Genomic DNA, 15,448 nt, shown 5'->3' on the forward strand with positions numbered 1-15,448 from the left:
TGTGTTAATCTGTTACAACTCAGGATTAACCTTTTGAGATTCCTATGGCGCATTTTTTGCGTCATTTCAAATTGAACCTCAGAGATTCTGATGTCGTGTTTATGTATCATTTTAACCCGCCCCGTCCTGGAGACGTGAATTCACGTCCTCACATGATGTGCACTCATATCCCGGAGACGTAAATTAATGCGGCAACATTGCAAGGTCTCTAATTTGCACAATTTTCAATTTTCGCGAGTGATTTCGCAAGTAATTTTTGGCATGTATACACGGGCCACCTTCCTCTATTCCTCTACAAGATGCCAAGCAGGGACAATGCCTTACACCCCATAACCTCTCCCCCCCCCTGCACACCATTGTCTCGGCAATTCACCTGTTACCAGTGACCTGGCCAATAAAGACATTCAGGGCCAGAGTGATTCCCCAATCGATGACAATGTGGAGGACAAAGTGTACATAGCATTAGAGGAAGAAACAGTCAGAAATGATGGTCAGGTAATGTGGGAAAAAAAGGTCATGAATGGTGATGAGTTAGTGAATGAAACAATGCTTATAATGCCTATATTACTGTTTGAAAACCAATATACTTTGTACTACACATAAATTCATACCAAGTAAATAAATAAATACTGTTTATGAGTGGATAAAATAGTTACCCTCCCATAGAACTCGTTTTCTTTGGTGCCAGCCTGTTAGAAAACCCAGTAAGGTAAGGAGGTACTGGTACCTGGATCGAGTATTTTAAATCTCAGGTGAGCGATTTCTCTATGAATTTTCGATGTTTCTCACCAAAAGTGAATGTTTGAGCCTAAAAAAAAAAGGTCCAAAAATGTCGGGACTGGGGCGTACCACTGTCCAGAAAACGTCGGGATGGGGCGGGTTAAGATACTTATGTGCAGTATTCACTATAAATCGCAGTTATGGATCATAACAAAGAGACTCGAGTGTGATGTCATGGAATGGTTGATCTATGCATGGTGGGTACTGCACAGCTGAGCTGACTCATGGCTTTGTCTCTTTACTTTATTCTTGACAGTTATTTTTCTACAGCAATGTATAAGATTTCAGAGTTTTGCCTAACGTCAACTTGTCACTCATACGTTGATGACTCCATTCGGTTCCCACAACGCCCATCTCAGCAGTTACTTCAAGAAACAAGGGATGAGGCTATGGCACACCTGTCTGCCTTGGCTCGTATCTCTGACTGGGATAAAAATAATCTGGTTGTTTTTAATGCTTCTAAGACTCAGTTCTTACACCTATCAACTCGACAAAATCTTCCATAGGTATACCCACTAATGTTTAATAATATTCAGCTTAATCATGCATCATCCTTGAACATGCTTGGGGTTTCATTTATTCGGGACTTATCTTGGAAAGATCATATTACATCTCTTGTAAAATCTGCTTCCAAGAGATTGGGTGTGCTAAGCTGACTCCATTCCTTCTTTACCCCTGCACAATTGTTGACTCTATACAGGGGTTTTATACACCCCTGTGTGGAGTACAACACTCATGTGTGGGGGGCTCCCCACATACAGCTCTTCTCAATAGGGTGGAGTCAAAGGCATTTCATCTCCTTAACTCTCCTCCTCTTACTGACTCCCTTCAACCTCTGTCTCTTCACTGCACTGTTGCATCTTTATCTCTTTTCTATCGCTACTTCAATGGTCACTGCTCCTCTGAACTGTCTGCATGCATACCTCCACCTCTACGACGGGCACGTAGCACCCGTCTAGCAGCAAACTCTCATCTTTTTTCTGTCCAACTCTCTAATGCAAGAGTTAACCGTTACTCTCAGTCCTTCATTGATGCAACAGGTCAGCTCTGGAACTGTCTCCCTCTGTCTGTATTTCCTGCTTGCTATGAGCTCCAGTCTTTCAAATGCATTGTGTCCAGGCATCTCGAAACGATCGGATCTTGAATTTGGCTCTCTCATGTATTTTGTTTTTCTTTTGGAGGGAACTGTTATTGCAGGCCCATGGCCTTTGGTTCCTTCTTTCTTGCATAAAAAAGAAAAAACTTTGACTTTTATTTTCTTTTTTTTCCTTTCTTGAACATACTACAATAAAGAACAACAATTCAGCTTGAAAATAGCACCACAACCAACATCCTATCATGAAAAAATATATTTACACTGATCAAAGAAAAAGATCGGGAAGTGAATATGTGGCTGAGGCACAAAAAACTGTGCATCTTTTTCCTTTTGCTTTACTGCATAACAAAATGCAGAAATAACCATAATCTATATATCATTGTCAAGAAAATTTACTGTAGTTTTGCCTGGTTTAAACCAAATTTATATATATATATATTTTTTTTTGCCAAATATTTTTCTAAGGCATGAAATTTTTTTTTTTTTTTTTTGCCAAATTTCTATTCATCATTTTGACTTTATTTTCTTTGTTTTCCTTTTTTGAGCAAACTACAATAAAGTACAACTATTTAGCTTTAAAATAATACCATAAGCAGCATCCAACTGACGATTTTAGTCCAAGCTAGCCGAAAAAAGAGCGTAGTTGTTTCCTGGAAAATTTAGTCATCTATGCAATAAAATGAAGCAAATAAAGAACTAAAGAATAAATAAAAAAAGACTATAAAGCATAGACAATGTTCTGGGAAGTACAAGACGATGCAGGGTAAACACTGGTAACACTGACTTAGCCGTCCCGGCAACACCTGAGAGTTGGGTTGTGCTATATATGGACCACCCTGTACAATTTCATGCAAAGTCTCTATTAACTTCACATACCCAGCCTAAAAAGGGAAGATTGAATTTTTACACATTCCAGATCTTTTCCTTCTTTGAGAATATTTGGGTGAATATGATAATATCCCATTTGTCTGATATATTCCTTTTAACATATGGAGATTAACCCATGGCGTCTAGGTGTCATGTATACATGACGGCCCAGAGACGTCCAGGTGGCATATACAGTATATATACATGAGCTAGTATTTTGTGGCATTGTTTGAATATTTCTTGGATTATTTCCACTACACACAGCCACTGGCACCCCTCCTGCATGCATCCAAATCACGCTTCAGTAACCTGCATACCTCTATAATGGATAGACCTACGTAAAAAGTTTTCCCTGTGTCTGGATCCTTGGCTGAGTGCCTGCACCACCAACTTCAACATCAATGAAGTGGAAAGGCCAGAAAAGAAAAGGCATTCATGATGGTGCGATAGGGAGAGAACTAAAGGTGACATTATCGCCAGTTATGAGTGGGGAAAGTGCCACTTCCTCTAAGGAAAGCAACCACCGTGATGAGTGATGATATTTATGCATTGGATATTTATGCGTCGGATGAGGAGGGTGGATCTCGTGAGTCCTCCACTGTGCACCCATCGTTTCCCCCTGTTCATTCATCTGCTATTTCTGATGATGGGAATGGTTCAGAGGGTATTGACGATCCTGGAGAGGGAGATATTGGGATAGATGAGATGGAAGAGGAGGTAGGGAGCGGAGGAAAGGAGGAGGGAGGGAGGGAGGAGGAAGTGCCATGGGGCAAGCCTCGCACCAGCGCTCTGTGTATATTTATGTGAATAATGGAATAAGAAATTTTTGTTTCATGATGAAATCAGTGCCTTATTTTAAATTGAAAGTTTTCATGTGGGTACATACTTGTTATGATGAAAAAGTTTAAATCACAGGAAAAAAAAAAATCTGTTATACAGGAAAATACAGTGGATTATGGATAGTTCTTGGATAACTATTTTGTTCACAATATTATTATTTAGGTTTTATGTAGTAATATTAGCAGGAGTAGTAGTACTAGTGGTAGTAGTAGTAGTAGTAGTAGTAATAGTAGTAGTAGTAGGGGTGGTGGTGGTGGTTGTAGTAGTAGTAGTACTAGTAGTAGTAGTAGCACTAGTAGTACTACTAATAGTAGTAGTAGGCGACAGATTGGTGACATGGAAATTGATGAGGCGGTCACTGACAATTTGCACGATCACACGGACATGCGTGGTGGTGAAAGACCCCGTGGTGAAGTGAGGGATAGGGATGGACGCCAAGATGCGAGAGATATGGAAACGCTGGGTGGGTTAAATCACCATGGGGAAGTGAATAGTAGTGAAGTTGGGGGTGAGGAACATCATGAGGTTTATAATAGAAATGAAACTCAGGATGAAGACCACCATAGAGGAGTGGATGAAAAAGTGAATCATTCAGGTATTATACGTCCTCAGAACGGTAGTGACACAAAGAACGAGGAAGCAGAACAGCCTCACAGGTCTGTGCAAGAAGGTCATCCCACATACTGGATGGACAAATCCCGAGAAAATGCAGTAACCTGGGTGAACACCACATAATGAAATAGTTGGATGGTCCTCAAGTAACCTTTTTGAACCTCTCAAATGCAATGCTACAAATGACATGATCAAGGAAATCACTCGCCTGATAGCCAACTAGCCAACTACAACAATAACTCACCCATTGCCTTATTCTCTCTTAAGGTCCTTGCACTAATATCACATCTCTTCCTCAACAAGACCTGCAGAAAATATTAAGGCCATCCAAAGGCGGGTTGAAACATGGAGAAGAGGTGAAATCGACAACCTACTTGAGGAAGCAAGGGCCTTGCAGATGAGAATAAACAACCGAGGGAGAAGAAATAAGAATACCAACGATGTTGCAAGGATTTTTGGCAGCAAGATGAGACAGGGGAAGGTCTCGATGGCAACAAGATCCCTGTCAGCTGAATCACTAAACGGAGTACTTGACCTGACAGATGAAACAATGCAACAACTAAAAGAAAAACACCCAACTGCATGACAAGCAAGTGCCCAGTCAAAGCTTTACGGCAACTACACTTCTCCCAATCCCATCATATATGACAGGATAACTGGAGATATGGTGTGGCGGAAGGCAATGCACACACAGGGAGGGGCAGGACCATCAGGCCTGGATGCAAAATCTTGGCAAGTAATCCTCAGTAACATCAAGTTTGGGGAGGCAGCAACAGACCTATGTAACATCATTGCTTCACTGGCGAGGAAGCTGGCTTCAAGTCAGTGCAGTAACATCGAAGCACTGACGGCTTGCAGACTAATCCCCCTTGATAAGAATCCTGGATGCAGGCCCATCGGGGTGGGTGAAGTCTTAAGACAGATTATAGGAAAATGCATCATGGAGGTGGTGAAAGATGATGTGAAGCAGGCAGTTGGCAACCTCCAGGTGTGTGCAGGCCAGCAGGCAGGAGGTGAGGCAGCAGTTCACTCCATGAGGAAAATATCTGGGGAAGAGGACTGTCAGGCAGTATTATTAGTTGATGCCTCAAATGCATTTAATTCCATCAACCGGGAGGCAATGCTGCACAATATCAAGGTTAAATGCCCAGCATTTGCCCAATATGTGGAAAACACATACAAAGAACCAGCAGACCTCTACATTATGGGTAAGACAGCAGCTCATGATGTCGGTGTAATCCAATCCACAGAAGGAAATACCCAGGGGGACCCGTTGCCATGGCTATGTACGCCCTGGCGATGACAGTGCTGCAACAACAGATCAAATACGAGGCCACCAATGTAAAACAGGTAGCCTATGCTGATGGTCTCACGGGTGCTGGCAAGGTTGAGGATGTGAGGAAATGGTGGAACCTTGTAACATCTCATGGCCCTGAAATAGGTTACTACCCTAATGCAAGTAAGTCCATCTTGATCGTGAAACCAGCTTACTATCAAGATGCACAAGAAGCATTTAGAGGCACAAACGTGGTAGTGACCAGGGAAGGTCAGAGGCATCTAGGGGCTGTGATTGGAACTAAGGAATTCAAAGACAAATATGTGAGGGATAAGGTAAAGACATGGGTAGAAGAAATTCATACACTATCCAGCCACGTAAAAACAGAACCCCATGCAGCATACAGTGCATATACCTATGGTGTAAAGCACAAGTGGACCTTCGTGATGAGGACCATACCAGACATCGAGTTGCTACTACAACCACTGGAGGATGCAATCAGGGATTCATTCCTCCCATCTCTAACCAATGGCCACATCCCCACACCAGAAGAGAGGGACCTTCTAGCACTACCTCCCAGGATGGGAGGCCTTGGCATTATAAATCCAGTAGCCGTGGCAAGCTATGAACACAGAAATTCACTCAGGCTCACCGAATCCTTGTCACAGAAGATCTGCGCCCAGGTTGAGACAAGTGAAATCGACCACCAAAGGCAGAAAGACATAAAGACACAGATAAGCAAGAAGCGTGAAGCAAGACAAAAAGACCAGCTGCAGCACATAATCGAACATCTAACACCAGACCAGTGCAGAAGAGTTGAAATTGCACAGGAGGTTGGGGCATGGAACTTGCTCACAACCCTGCCTCTCAAGGCAAAAGTCTTCCACTTCAACAAACAAGAATTTATTGACGCCATAGCCTTGAGATATGGGTGGCCAATAGAGAACCTACCTCAACACTGTGCCTGTGGCACTGCCTTTGATGCAAACCATGCAATGGTATGCAAGAAGGGAGGCTTTGTTTGCATCCGACACGATGAAGTACGCAACCTCACTGCCAAAATACTGCAGGAAATATGCCATGATGTCACGATTGAGCCAGCTCTGCTACCCCTGGACGGCGAGCACTTCACCCACAGAACAGCAAACTCATCAAATGATGCAAGAGTGGATGTCAGTGCTCGAGGTTTCTGGACACGTGGGCTGAGGGCGTTCTTCGACATCAGGATATTTGATCCCATGGTAGCCTGTCATCGTGAACTGTCTCTCGAAGCTGCGCACAAGAGGAATGAACAAGAAAAAAAAAAAAATTATCAAGAAAGGATCCAACATGTGGACCACGGTCGATTCACTGCCCTTGTGTTCACGACATCAGGTGGGATGGGTCCAGAGGCAGTGAGATTCTATTCGAGACTGGCAGAGGTTCTTTCTGAGAAGAAACGTCAACCGCAGAGTTCTGTTATGGCCTGGATGAGATGTCGACTGTCATTCTCCCTCGTGAGGTCTGCTCTGCTATGTCTCAGAGGCAAAAGATCATCAGCCCTCAGGCCTGTCTCTCTGGCGGGTATGGATTACGAAGCTACAGTGGTCGAGAGTCGCATAGACCAGCGAGTCTAATACTTTAATGTCTTTACTTACACTGTAATAAATATGAATAAAAAAATAAAATAATAATAGTAATAGTAGATGGTTGGTAACCACAGCCGTTGGCGTGCTTGGGGCCAACGGATTGTAATATGAGGGTTAGTGTTAACCTTCACATTACAACTCCAAATGGTGAACTGTATTAGCAAGGTTGGTTTTTGATCTTCACAGTATAATTCACAAATGGATGGAGGTGATTAAAAAAAAAAAAAAGTAATAGTCGTAGTAGTAGTAGTAGTAGTAGTAATGGTAGTGGTAGTAGTAATCAGTAGTAGTGGTAGTAATGGTAGTGGTAGTAGTAGAAGTAGTATTAGTAATAGTAGTGGTAGTAGTAGTAGTAGTAGTAGTGGTAGCAGTAGCATTATTTGTAGTAGTTGTAGTAATACTCAGACTTCTAGTGACACAGCGGTGCTAGAATCAAGCGACAATGCAAGCCAAACATACATGTCCGTGTGTGTGTGTGTGTGTGTGTGTGTGTGTGTGTGTGTGTGTGTGTGTGTGTGTGTGTGTGTGGTGTAAGGCACTGGTAGAGGCACGGTGGCACGGTGGTGAGCTGCTGGTGAACTGAGCCAGCCTGCCTCAGGGTCATTGCTATAGTAACCACACTCACAACCACATTCATGCCACAATTCTGAAAAACCTACCCAGAAATGGTGTTTGTTTTTGAATGTGTTCTTCTTGAACACAGAAAAAAACTGTGGTGAGTTATTACCGTCCAGAGCTAGTATAAGCCTTAGTTGTGCCACGGCACCTCAGCCATGGATATGGACACGGGCGAAAAAAACACCAAAAGTAGCCCCAATTTCCCATTCTCTCTTTCTCTCTCACTACATGCATTTCACGGACAATCTGGGGCTTCAGCTTAAAATCGAAGTATTTGTGAGTATTATGACAGTTTTTTCATTTTTGGTCATGTAGTAGCTGAGATATTAAGGTTTAAAAAAAAAGGTGATTTTCTCTGAAATGCCCTGCTAGGAGAAGGGTCGGTGGAAATCTATGCCAGACGCCAGGGGTTAAATTAAGATCAGAGTGAGACCCAGGCATATAAAAGCGTCAATTCCTCTTTCAACCCCACCATACAAGGAAGCCCAGAATTCTACTTCTTCCAGATCTCCTTCTTAAAGAGTCTGGGTAAAGGTCCGGATTCTTGGTAAGGGTCTGGATTCTAGATAAATAAGAGACTTTGGGACACATCCTATTTCGTGATTCGTTTACTTCTTTTAATACTGACGTAGTTTGTATTAATGAGTTACAAAAGGGTAATAAGGTAATAGTGGAGGATTCATTCCATGAGATGCATAGCCACAGTGGTCATCTACGTAATTTAGGCCTTCGAACCTATAGTGGCTTGTCCACTAAAAGTCCTGGGATACAGGCCACCTCATCAAGGTAATGCAGTTACCTCCCCTATGTGTTACCCTCCTACCTCTCCTACGTGTTACCTACCCTATGTGTTACACTTTTATCTTCCCTGCGTGTAACCTTCCCTACATGTTACCCTTGGCTCATTTTAGCTACCATCTCATGAAGGGTGCGTGGACACCTGAGTTGAATGGCACCAGCTGCCCGTACCGAACCCTGACACTGTCAGGCAGGCAGCCATCTCACTCCTTAACATCGAATGGAGGATGGTGGATTGCAGGAAAAAGGTGGCTTCCCCCTACACTCCACCGGGTTCAGTTCAGCCTGAAACAACAACCACAATAACAAAAACAACAACAGCACAACCACATCCACCACAACAACTACCACCACCACCAACAACAGCAACAGCACAGGCTATGTCACAACTACCCCTGAGGCTACTTCACCCATGCCATATTGGTCACGTTCTCCTCAGAGGCATCGTGACCAGAAGACTCATCTATGGACAGAAATAGTATAATGTAATAAACCTTTGCCAGCTTATGGATGGGTTGTCCCCAAAGGCAATGAAAATAAAGTAAAGCAAAATAATGTAAAATTAAGTACAGTAAATTAAAATACAGTTAAATGAAGTAAAGTAAAATAAATACAGTAATATAACGTGAAATATGTAAAGTAAAATAAAATAATGAAGCGTAAAGCAAAAGTAAAATAATGAAGCGTAAAGTAAAATAAAATAAAGTAAAATAAAGTAAAATTAAGTAAAATAAAGTAAAATTATCTGATACAGGTGAATTTTTAGGGAATCGTAGCTTCAGTAGGAGGGGTATGAAGAGGGCCGTTAAAAAAAATCATCTTTATTTATTTGTATTATTTTTATATGTATCCGGCTATGGGCATAGGCTTCACAGCTTGGTCTCAAGGCCCAGTAGTCCTTCTACATACCATACACCTCTGCATGTCACCACTTCAATGCTAGCACCAACCGTCCATATTGCGTGCATGCTAGGGATGACTCATAGGCTACAGGACTGGTGTTTGGTATTAGCGGGGGGTAGTTTTATGACATGTCGGTGGGACTTCTGGTAGATCAGTAACGTCTGATTGTTTGAAATTCAAATCCTTAAAAAGTTCCCTGCCCCAGCAGGGATTTGGACTTGCGTCCATTAGGACTGCAGGCCACCTCTGTACCGATTGAGCCACCGTCATCTTCGGTGACCTAAAAGTTGAAAAATACAAATGGTATACCCAAAAGTGAATATTAAAAAGACTTTACTACAGTGTACCGTCTTAGTTTTCTGTGTATGAATGTAGGTTATAAAAAGACTTCAGGGATAAGTGGATATTGTGTTATTAAGGCACAGCTTAACTTAATGTACAGAGATTCTAATATTTTTAAGTCATTGGAGCAAGAGTCATCATCCTTCATCATCATCCGGACCTCCTTTCCCACCCGAGGGCAGAGTGAGGAGTAGCCCAGATTTGCCCAGTCCAATGGACCACGCTTCCATTCACTCACTATTCAAGCCCCCGGAATCCTGGCTCTATAGGACATGCCAAAAACATTCACCACGTTCTGTAGCTTCACATAAACGTATCCGATAAAGTCAATCCAGATGCTGCCACGTTAAAAGGAGATGCCAATTCCCTGATCATGCACTTCTCCTCACAACATTCATCCAGCCAGCTCGATCTCTTGTCAGTTCCCTAGCCTGACCGACTTCCAAACCTCTGTTCTTCACACACTCATCCACCATCTCTCCACCTTCTCCTTGGCCTACCTCACCTCCTCCCTCCTTCAAATTCGTTCAGATATACATGTTTCACAACTCTGTTGTTATCCATTCTCTCCATGTGACCATACCATCTCAGTACACTCTCTTCGATTCTGGTGTCCACTGACTTTCTTACTCCACGTTTTTCACGAATCATATTATTTCGTATCTTATCCACCCTTTGTACTCCACTTACATTCCTCAGCAGTCCCATCTCTACTGTTCTTAATCTTGACTTTTCATTTTCATGCCACACCATAGTCTCACATCCATATGTTAAAGTTGGCACGAACACTCCTTCATGTAAGACTCATGCAGCTGCAACACTCAAGCCTCTGTTCCTTATCAAACCCTCCATTGCACCAGCTACTTTTCTTCCTTATGTCACTCTACTTTCTACTTCTTTTGCACATTTCCCTCTCTTTTCTATCACTGTACCCATGTATTTGAACTCTCTCACCAGTTCCAGTCTCTCATCATTCACTGTAACATTGCTCTTGGAGTCACCTTCTCTCTCAGTAACCACCACTTTACTCTTTTCTACATTTACTCTCAAGGCACGATGCTCACAGAATCAGCAAAACTCTGCACTAGCCTACTAAGTTCTTGTTTGGTATTTGCAAGCAGTACTGCATTATCAGCATACAACAAATTTGAGTTATTCCATCCATTGCCATTCATTACCAACGCCATCCCCCTCTCCATTACTCGTGTTTTTACTTCTGTAATGGGATGTATAAAACACCGCATTGCCTAGAGGCAAAGGGGGGAGGATCAGTGGTAACGTGCGCGTGTACGAAGCACGAGGGCCTGAGATCGAATCTCGCCCAGGACAGTGTTATTAATTTTTTAAGTTTCATTTCGGTTATTACATTGGTTGGCAACGGTGTGGGATGTGAGGCGGGGCTTGTCGTTCCTTGGTTAGCTGACAGCGTCCCTGTCCTTACATCCCGGGGACAGGCCGTTCAGTGTGGTCTGCAGTCTCCCCATGGTGGCCTCTGATGCTACGCTACCTTGTGTGTTCGAAACTCACTAAATTACTCACCAAGGGGAGAAAACAGGGATGTAATGGGGTGTGTAAAAGCCCGTGTTGCATAGAGGCAAAGGGCAGATCCTCTCTTTGGCTCAGTGGTAACGTGAGTGCGTGTGAAGCGCGAGAGCCTGAGATCGAACCATGGGGACATCACACAACCTTGTCGCACGCCCATACCGATTGTGAGCCATTCACTTAGATGCCCATTAACCCTTACACATGCTTCACTACCATCATAAGAACTCTTGATGACACCTAGCAGCTTACCATCTACGCCATACATGCACAAAACTTTCTGCAATCCTTCTCTGTCCACTTTGTTGTATGCTTTTTCCAGATCCATGAATGTTATAAACTCCTCATGGTCCTTCTCACAAGCCTTCTCTGCTATCTGTCCCACTGCAAGAGTCAAGGATACTAAAATGAATTCTTCTAGGTTCAGGACTTATACTGTAGTGTTCCCGCACCACTGAATAGGGTGGACTGTGCAGTGGGAGACCCATTCTGGCAGACTGACCTTTTTTTCTTTTTTTCTTTTTTTTTTTTCATTGACCATCGGGGCCGAAGCCTCTGGTCATTAGGGCAAATATATGTATATACATATATGCACACATGCATACATACATCATCATCATCATCATCTGGACCTCCTTTCCCATCCTAGGCAAGGTGAGGAGTAGCACGTCCAGACAGCCTAACTTTGCCCAATCCAATGGGCCACGCTTCCATTAACTCTTCATTCAAGCCCCCGGAGTCTTGGCTATATCTGATACGCCAAAAACATTCACCACATTCTGTAGCTTCACATAAAAGTATCCGTTAGAGTCAATCCGGACACTGTCACGTTAAAAAGGGATGCCAAATTCCTGACCATGCTCTTTTTTTCACAACATTCATCCAGGCAGCACGATATCTTGTCAGCCCCCTAGCCTCACCGACTTCCATACACACACACACACACACACAAACACACACACACACACACATATATATATATATATATATATATATCATCATCATTAGCCGTTTGAGCATCCAATGCAGGACCGGCCTATCCCGACCGAAGTCGGGACGATACAGCCAATGTATCTCTACCAAGTGGCTTAGGCTGTCTAGTAGAGATTGTATGTAGTGTGAGAAGTGCTTGTTAGTGTAATTGTTGTGCTGGAGTGGCTTTGGATGTGTGTGTAGTCTGTGAACCAAATGTAATCGGCCCACGCAAGCCGACTGGGTGCAAGCATACTTTATAATAAGCGACACTGGTTCACCCACAGCACCCCTGGTGTCCGCCAATGTAGTATGTGGCCGGCTGAACACTCCCAAAGTTTATTTCCCTGGCGGGGCGCAAACCCTGGCTCACCCGTGTACGAAACGCACACTCTATCACTGTACCACAGAGGCTCTTTTATATATAAATATATCTTTATATAATAATTTTTTTTTTTAATGTATTATTAATTTTTCCCTTTTCTTTATATTACAGAACTTATACAAAATCTGATCTAAAAACCCTAGCGCTAATAAACCTAACAGATGAATCGCTAACCTATACTAAGGCCTAAAGATAAAAATAGTTAAACCTACACTAATGGGAAAAACACATCGACAGGAGAACACAATCGACTACAGATATGTAAAGTCCTTCTACGTTACACACCTGAACACATCACCTGCTGACTGTCGGTCGAGGCACGTGGATAAATTTGGGGGACATTAATATATGAAAGAGCTACTGGAGTCAGGAACTATTCCCTATGCATGAATTGTCGGGTCTAATAAAGACGACTTATACAAGTAGTTGTAAAGAATTTACCTATTTACAAGAGGTGAAACACCACGTTCAACCGAATATCATCGACTGAAAGTGCCCAATACCTCTATATATTGTGCACTTGCGCTCATCAACCGTGACTGTCAGGCGGGGTACGTGGTTTAACATAGGAGACATCAGTATAAGAAATAGATCAGTCAGAAGCAGAAACTATTTCAAGTACGTCAACTGTCCACTCTAAATATTGCAGAAAAGCAGAAAAGTCACATTATTCTGATCAGTCCAATCTCCATCAAGAAAGCCATCAATTTATCAGTCATAACAATGTCCCCATCACCCCAGGATGGTGGAAAGGATGAAAGGGACGTCTTCTAGATCGCAGTATTTTATAAGGAAAACATATTCACTAATAAATCGCCGGCAGTGCAGGAGTATACGACTGATGGATAACAAGGCATCACAGAGGTCACAGTGCGGTGGAAAATGTCTCTCAGTGTTTGCTTTCATGTGGTATAAAACAGCTCATTTTAGCCATAATCACGCCAATACTCTTTCTTCAAGGTGGCTAGGACGGTTGACAGTATCCTAGTCGCCCAGGTATGGCTTGCAAGTAGGAATGTTTAGTCTGGTCAACTGACCTTGCCACAGAAGATTAATTGATTTTTTTCCGAGAGAGAGACTCGACCGTACATCACGGGGAACGTCCCAAGTCTCCTGAAGTTCCACAGCTGACCTGCTCATCGTCATAGATACGACAATGACCAGGTACCCAGATCAGCATGAAGGACTTGCCCCATGAATGCAGTTTAATAAAAATACTACCCTGGATCTCATTAGAATCCGTAGTGCAAGTAAATACCTGAAGCGCTGATTTTGAATCTGAAAATATGAGAAATAAGTAATGCCTAGAGTTTAAAGCGTAGTCTATGGCTTTGTCAATTGCAAAAAGTTGGGAGGTGAACACAGATGTATGATTTGGCAAGCGATACCTGAGGGCACATTCTGTCGACCATACACTGACATTCACACATTCACTCGACTTGGTGCCATCGGTGTACAGTTAGTGGAACCCCAGATGACTAATAATGATGTTACGAAGCAATTGGTGAACCTCTGCCTCCGGTGTCTTGGTCTTTGGTGCTTGGAGCCATGATACATTAACAGCAACGTTGGGTGGCTCCCAAGGTGCTATTTTTAATCACCAGCTTTTCATAATCACTGAGATCCACACCAAGCTCCTGAGTCGGTAAGTGGAGGCGAACGGCAAGTGGCCAGCGAAACCCCTGCATAAGATGGTGGTATTGAAGCAGGAGTGTACAGGCCACTTTGGCTATTTAACTTTTTCTAAATGTTCGTAGTCCATAAGACAAGGCCAGATGGTCGCAGAAAACACGGAGAGGAAGTACATTCATCTACACTTCCATACGAGCTGCACTTGTATTCCTGACAGCTACAAGACACATTCAAAAGCATTTATTCTGTAAAACATCCACCCTCCTTAACATGGAATTGAATGGCGACCCATTCACCTATGCACCAGTGTCTAGCTTGGATCTAATAAGGGACATATATGCCACTTTTAAAGATTGTCTGGTGGCACCCCAAGCAGAACCCGCTAGGTACTTGAGGACATTTAATGGTTTACCACAATGAGCAGACAAATTATTAACATGAAATTTAAATTTCAATCGACTTCTAAAGTTCATGCAAAGCATACTGTAGAGCTCACTGGTGTATGCTGGATTGCCGATAAGCATTAAGGAAATGCAATAGGAGATATAGGATTTTTGATAGTCAGCCTGCTATGGAAAAATTTCATTGCATATAATCAGGCATGGAATGAGGCACGGACTATTATTCGAAAGTCTGAGCGTGACTCCTTGCGGTCATTTGTGTCCACGGTGAATCATTTTACACCATTAAAGAAAGCCTGGTCCACTATTAAAGTATAATAAAAGCCCCTATATTTCTGTGATACCCTGCAAGAGAATAATGCCATCTATGACAATCCCGTGGACTTAGTTAACAATCTCACCAGGAGTTTTTCTCATGTTAGTAGCTCAGCCAATTACAATCCACGTTTTCAGCATCATAAACGCACAGCTGAGCTAGAAATATTAGACTTTGCCACAGAAGACGTAGACTTCCCGTACAACCAAGAGTTTATGATAGATGAACTGCTCCATGCCCTTAAATCCTGTAAAGACACCAGTCCTGGACCAAATACTATCACATACAGTATGACCCAGCACATTAACCCCAATACGCCAGTTGACGTGTTACACCGTCACGATTTGGGGCATGGAGCGACACCAGTTGACTGATATAGCTGCAAGCATCTTCCCTCCACCCTTTCAACATGCGACCATTTTCTATGGCAACCATAGGGT

This window comes from Coenobita brevimanus, chromosome 35 (genome assembly GCF_032717465.1).
Source record: "Coenobita brevimanus isolate Jiangsu-jjx chromosome 35, ASM3271746v2, whole genome shotgun sequence".
NCBI lineage: Eukaryota > Metazoa > Arthropoda > Malacostraca > Decapoda > Coenobitidae > Coenobita > Coenobita brevimanus.